We start from the raw sequence: 7,816 nt of genomic DNA, 5'->3' as shown, positions 1-7,816 counted from the left end.
GTGAATGCTTAATAAATGCAAAGTATTATTACTCCTTTTGATTCTTACATCTGATTTTTTGGTTATCTGCATTTCCAGTGTGTTGAAAGCAGAGTATCAGCTCAGTTTCCTTGTTACAAAAAAAGGTCATCATTATAGATAATAGTATCATTATAGATAATAATACTTATTATACTTAAAATCATTTCAAGTATATTTTTCCTCATGTATTTTCTTTTTTAAAATTTATTTCATTGAAGTATAGTTGATTTACAATGTTGTGTTAATTCCTACTGTAGACAAACTGATTCAGTTATGCAGCTATATACATTCTTTTTTCCATATTCTTTTCCATTGTGGTTTATCACAGGATATTGACTATAGCTCCCTGCACCATACCGTAAGATCTTGCTGTTTATCCATTTGTATATAACAGCTTCTGCTCACGCAGTAAGCATTTTCTTACTCTCCTCTCACCACTCTCTATAACCCAATTATAAAGGTATAAAATTACTTTTATCACCATCACTCTTTTAAAAACATCCAAATTCTCTAAGAAAATTATGTTTTAATATTATTTGTTATCTTGAACAAGAACGTTTCCTTTTTATACTTTGATTTTTATAGTTATTTGGTTATTCTTTTAGTGAAAGGAATAATTGTTTTTCTTAAGATGTGACACTTCTCTACAGAAACTTTGAAATATATGTATAACATACATATATAAATGTGATTTCAATATCCAGTAATAATAACTAATAACTTCTAAAATTTTAATAATAATTACATTACTTCATGCAATAGTTATTTAAAAACTAACAAACACACATTTTTACACTTAAAACTTACTTCCCTAGTATGAAGTGTTACTACAGTGGAATCCCTAAGTCATATCATAATATGACATTGATTACTATCATTATTTACATTTTATTTATCCCAGAGCCTATCCCATTTAAAAAATGGTGTAGGTTTCATATGAAAGGATCAGCTGCATTAGGCAATTTCTAATGTCCACCAGTGCTCAACAGATGATACAAAAATCTGAAGGGGGTCAGATCTAAGATAAGACACTTTAAGCAAGAATACTTGTATTTTGACCAACAATTACACATAACCAATTATAATGCCTTTCTAAACTTCAGGAGGGACAAAAAACCAAACCAAACAAAACAGGTCTCCAAGCAGCTTTCTGTTCAAAAACCGCCCATCTGAGATCCCAGTAATCCTTACTAACTAGGTATTTACCCCATAAAAATTGTGTGAGAATAAAGAGATAAAGAGCCCAACAAAACTTTTATCTACCTTTTCTAGGAAGCAAATTATTACTACCTTTGCTTCACCTACTGATAAAAGGAGACAAAATCTGAATACCAGTAACTTTATGTTGTTGTCCTTCCTTTTGCATAAGAAGCATAGATATGTCTGTAAATTTTGCTGATGGAGAAGGTTCTGATGAAACGGTTCTACAGTTCTGCAAGCTTAGATTTCTCAACCATATTGGAATGCTATGTGGCCACCGTGCCTTTGAAATATAATGTTTCATTATTTTAACACAAGTTACTTCTGTCCATTTTGGTTTTATTGGAAAGAATTTCACTAATGCAGCGAAATTTTAGTTACACATGAAGCCAGAAACCATTAATGCCTATTTAAGTGGGCCCCTAGGAACATCCAGGTAAGGTGATACCTATCTTGCACTGTGCTTCTGTTGACTCATTTTCCCCAACAACTTGGTCAAATAAATGATTTGCCAATTCTACTCCATATTGAATATGTCTCTAGGGAAATCCTCAGTTAGTAGCAACTGCTGGCTAACTGTATGAAATACTCTTCCATAGACTGCAATTTGTTCAGTGAAATTTTCCTTAAGCAAATTGATCTTGACCTCTTTTCCATGTCCGAAGCATCATCAACATTATTCTTTAAAAGTTACCAGTCAGATATATGTTTAGACTATAGACATAAAAAACTAGACTCTGCAAGAAAGAATTTGGTTTAGTCACTGATTACATGTTTAGTCTTTTTGAGTTTGTGCTTTCCATGTGGCACAGGTGGTAAAGAATCTTCCTGCCAATGCAGGAGATGTAAAAGACATGGGCTTGATCCCTAGGTTGGGAAGATCCCGTGGAGGAGAAAATGGCAACTGCTCTAGTATTTTTTGCCAGGATAATCCCATGGACAGAGGAACCTGGTGGGCTAGAGTCCACAGGGTCAAAAAGAGGGAGACACAACTGAGCATCTGAGCACATACTGTTTAGATAGGGGAAATAATACATGTCTCACAGTATGAGGGTTAAATGAGGTAAATGCAGGCATTCAATGATATTTTGGCTACTGAAGTGACATTGGTGGGAGTTACTGGTCCAACATGTATTCTAGCACTACTAACTCTTCATTTCCTTTCTTAAAATATTCTCAGGAAAATGGCAAATTTTTAATTGAACTTAGTACATGGTAAAAGGAAACTGATCAATTGATCAATTGCTAGATAAATAAGATACATACATTAAAAAATAAAAAAGACCATCTACTAATCATAAATCTTTAGTCAGGTGAGTTGATGGTACATATGTTTTGCTGTTTGCCATTTTCTCTTGTCTCTGATAAGACGACACAGTAGTTCAAGAAATGGTATTGCAAATACAATAAATTATTTTGATCAAATTCTAGAATGACCTTTTTGAATGAGTGAAATAGGAAAACCCTTGGAGAATTTCAAGATCAAATTATTGTGAAACTAGTTATATTTTGGGTATGGCCAAGAAAGCAACAGAGAAGGCAATGGCAAGCCACTCCAGTACTCTTGCCTAGAAAATCCCATGGATGGAGGAGCCTGGTAGGCTGCAGTCCGTGGGGTCGCTAAGGGTTGGACACAACTGAGGGACTTCACTTTCACTTTTCACTTTCACACATTGGAGAAGGAAATGACAACCCACTCCAGTGTTCTTGCCTGGAGAATCCCAGCGACGGGGGGAGCCTGGTGGGCTTCTGTCTGTGGGATCACACAGAGTCGGACACGACTGAAGTGACTTAGCAGCAGCAGCAGCAGCAAGAGAACAGACCTCTTCCCACAGGCATACCACAACTACAACATTCACAATTACCTATGAGAACAGTCTGAAAACACAGAAGAAGGAAGCACAACAAGAAGGTGGGGGCTGGGGGGAGGAGACACAGTACAGTCAAGACTCATATCCCTGGGCAGGCAGCCCACAGATGGGAGGGTAATGACGACCACACATGCCGTCCCAAAGGAGGGATGGAGTCACGTCCCACATCAGGCTCCCTAACATGGGAGTCCTGCACGAGGAAAATCAGCCTCCAAAATGTCTAGCTTTGAAGACCAGCAGGACTTATGGTAAATGTGGGAGAACTTGAGAGCTGTAGAGACTCTGTTCTTAACAATTTACGCATAAAATCTCACATGCTCCCAGTCCCAGCGCAGAGACCGTAATTTGAAAGGATCCTGGATCAGACCTACTTGCTGATCTAGGAAAGCCTCTCAAAGAGGCAGGAGGCAACTGGGATTTCCCTGAGGACACAGATGCTGGTGGCAGTCATTTGGGGAGCTCGTTCTACCCTGAGGACAATTGTGCTGGCAAGCACCATTTTGGAGTTCTCTCCCTAGCCTATCAGAACTGGCAGCTTACAAGCCCACCGGCAGGCTGGCATCAGTGCCAGCACCCAGTTCCATGCATCAGCTCTAGGACCCCAACCCCCTGCAGCTGGGTGCCCCTACCCAGTGGATAAGCATCTGCCCCAGGATCCACCAGACTTGTCGGCAAGCCGCACTGGGACTCATCCCTGCCCACCAGTAGGGTAGGCACCCACCATGCAAGACAGGACCTGGCAGCCACCAGCCTGGTGTCCACTTTCACCTGCTAGTGCACCCACAGTCCACAGGCCCACCACGAGAAAGGGTCCTCTGGGAGTAAAGATACAGCTTTCGTGACCAGGTGAGTATGCTTCTGGGTCCAGCAGGACATGACCCGTGTAAGGCTACTTCTCCAAGATCAGGAAATTTACTTAGGAGCACAAAAATGCATATAATTAATAAAAAACAAATCAACAGAAACACAATAATATTGCGAGACTTTAACACCCCAACCCATCAATGAATAGGTCATCCAGACAGAAAATGAATAGGAAAATTGGCCTTAAACGACAGACCAGATGGATGTGTATGTCAGTTCAGTCGCTCAGTCACGTCTCACTCTTTGCAGCCCCATGAACTGCAGCATGCCAGGCTTTCTTGTCCATCACCAACTATATGTGTATATAACATATAACACATTCCATCCAAAAGCAGCAGGACACATGTTCTTTTCAAGCGCACGTGAAACACTCTCCAGGACAGAGCATATCTAGGTCATGAAATAAGCCTTAATAAATTTAAGATTGAAATCATATCAAGCATCTTTTCTGACCACAATGTCATGAAACTAGAAATCAACTACAAGAAAAAAAAAAAACTTCAAAAATCGTAACACATGAAGGCTAAACAACATGCTACAAAACAACCAAACGGGTCACAGAAGAATCAAATTGGAAATCAAAAAACATGTGGATTCAAATGAAAATAGAAGCACAATAATCCAAAATCTGTGGAACATAGGAAAAGCAGCTTTAAAGGGAAGTTCATAGCAATACAAGCCTACCTCAGAGAATAAGAAAAATCTCACACAAACAATACAATCTTACACCTGAAGAAAACTAGAAAAAAAGACCATAACACTGTATTTAAAAAAGAAAAAAAAGCTAAAAAAAAGGAGAAAACACAAAACCCAAGGTTAATAGAAACTAATAAAAAGTTCAGAGCAGAAATAAATAAAATAGATATTAAAACACAATAGAAAAGATCAATGAAACTGAGAGCTAGTTCTTAGAAAAAATAAACAAAACTGATAAATCTTTAATCAGACCCATCAAGAGAAAAAAAGAGAGCCCAAATAGAAATTTGAAAAAGAGAAATCACATCAACACCATAGAAATGTGGAGGATCATATAACATTACTACAAACAAGTGTATGCCAATCAAATGGGGCATCCTAGAAGAAACAATTTTTTCAAAAATGTACAATCTCCTCAGACTGAATTAGAAAAAGTAGAAAATATAAACAGACTAATTCCCAGTAATGAAACTGAATCAGTAATCAATACTTCCCAAAATAAAATTTCAGGATTGGACAGCATCACAGGTGAACTCTGCCAAACATTTAAAGAAGAGCTACACCTATCCTCAAACTATGAGGCCAGCATCACCCTGATAGAAAAAACAGATGAAGACAAAAAAAAAAAGAAAATTACAGGCCAATATCACTGATGAACATTGATATAAAAATTCTCAACAAAATATTATCAAATTGAATTTTATAATACATTAAATGGATCATAAACCATGATCAAGTGGGATTTATCCCAGAGATGCAAGGACAGTTCAATATCTCCAATTTAATAAATGTGACATACCATGCTAACATAATGGAGAATAAAAATCATACAATTACCTTAATAGATGTAGAAAAAGTATTTGACAAAATTCAACATTCATTTATGATAAAAACTCTTAACAAAATGGTATAGACAAAACATACCTCAACATAAAGCCATATATGAAAAACCCATAGCCAAGGTCATACTGGTGAAAACCTGAATGTATTTCCTGTGAGATCATGAAAACAACACAATGACCACTCTTACCAATTTTATTCAACATAATACTGGAAGTCCTAGCCACAGCAATTAGACTAGAAAAAAATAAAAGGGATCCAAATTGGAAAAGAAGCTGTGACTATTTGCAGATGACTTAATGCTGTATACAGAAAAGTAAGAGCATATGAAACTAAAAAGATTTTGTACAGAGAAAAAACTGTCAATATAGTGATAAGGCAGACTACTGAGTGAGTGAAATATTTTCAAACAATATATTTGATAAAGGGGTAATAGCTAAAACGGGGCTTCCCTAGTAACTCAGATGGTCAAGAATCTGCCCGCAGTGCAGGAGATCCAGGTTTGATCCCTGGGTCAGGAAGATCCCCTGGAAAAGGGAATGACAACCCACGACAGTATTCTTGTCTGGAGAAGACAAGGAATTGGATAGAGGAGTCTGGTTAGCTGCAGTCCATGAGGTCACAAAGAGTTGGACACAACTGAACAGTTAACACTCAAACTTTCAAACAGAGAAATCATACAGCTCAACATCAGAAAAATAAGCAACCTGATTAAAAAATGAGCAGAGGCCCTGAGTAGACACTTTTCCAAATAAGATATACAGATGACTAACAGACACCTGAAAAGATGCTCAGTATCACTGATCATCAGGAAAATGCAAATTAAAACCACAAGATATTGCCTCATACCTATCAGAATGACTATTATTTAAAAAAAAAAAAAAGCCAAATAACAAGTGTTGGCAAGGATGTGAAGAAAAGGGAATCCTCTGCACTATTGTTAGGAATGTAAATTGGTACAGCCACTATGGAAACTAGTGGAGGTTCTTCAAAAAATAGAACTACCATATGATTCAGTATGGACCACAAGCTGTATGAGTCACAAGCTGGAATCAAGATTTCCAGGAGAAATATCTCCCTCAGATATGCAGATGATACTACTGTAATGGTGGAAAGCAAAGAGGAACTAAAAAGCCTCTTGATGAGGGTGAAAGAAGAGAGTGAAAAAGCTGGCTTAAAACTCCACACTAAAACATCTGAGAACATGGCATCAGGTCCCGTCACTTCATGGCAAATAGAAGGGGAAAAATAGAAGCAGTTACAGATTTTCTTTTCTTGGGCTCCAAAATTACTGTGGATGTTCACCACAGCCATGAAATTAAAAGGCACTTGCTCCTTGGAAAGAAGGCAATGGCAAACTTAGACAGCGTAGTCAAAAGCAGAGACATCTCTTTGCCAACAAAGGTACATATAGTCAAAGCTATGGTTTTTCCAATAGTCATGTATGGATGTGAGCCTTGGACCATACAGAAGGCCGAGCACTGAAGAATTGGTGCTGGAGAAGACTCTTGAGAGTCCCTTGAACAATAGCAAGATCAAACCAGTCCATCCTAAAGGAAGGATCGATGCTAAAGCTGAAACTCCAATACTTTGGCCACCTGATGCAAAGAGCTTATTCATTGGAAAAGACCCTGATGCTGGGAAATATTGACATCAAAAGGGGAAGAGGACAGCAGAGGATGAGACGGTTAGATAGCATCACTGACTCAATGGACAAGAATTTGAGAAAACTCTGGGGGATAGTGGAGGACGGGGAAGCCTGGCGTGCTGCAGTCCAAGGGTTCGCAAAGAATTGGACACGATTTAGTGACTGAACAACAACGTGATCCAGTAATTCCACTTCTGGGCTTTTGCACAGAAAACTAAAGACACTAATTTAATAAGTTATATGCATCCCCATGTTCATTTCAGCATTATTAACAATAGCCAAGATATGGAACCAACATAAGTATCCAGAAATAGTTGACTAAAGAAGATATGGTATCATGTACACACATGTACACACACATACCACTGTGGAATATTATTTAGCCACAAAAAGAATGAAAATTTTATTTTTGTGACAACACGAATAGGCCTAGAAGATGTTATGCTAAGTGAAATGTCAAAGATAGATAAACATGATTTTATTTTTACGTAGAATCTAAAAAAGCAATCAAATACAGCAAACCAGAAACAGGTTCATAGATACAGAGAACAAACTGGTGGTTGCCAGAGAATGGAAAAGGTGTGTGAAGTTAAGAGGTACAAACTTCCAGTTATAAAACAAATAAGTCACAGAGATACAATGTACATTATAGGGGATACAATCAGTAATGCTGCAA

This window comes from Moschus berezovskii, chromosome 6 (genome assembly GCF_049115385.1).
Source record: "Moschus berezovskii isolate FMDL1 chromosome 6, NW_MosBer_1.0, whole genome shotgun sequence".
In the NCBI taxonomy this organism is placed as follows: domain Eukaryota; kingdom Metazoa; phylum Chordata; class Mammalia; order Artiodactyla; family Moschidae; genus Moschus; species Moschus berezovskii.
Note: the sequence above shows the minus strand (reverse complement) of the source record.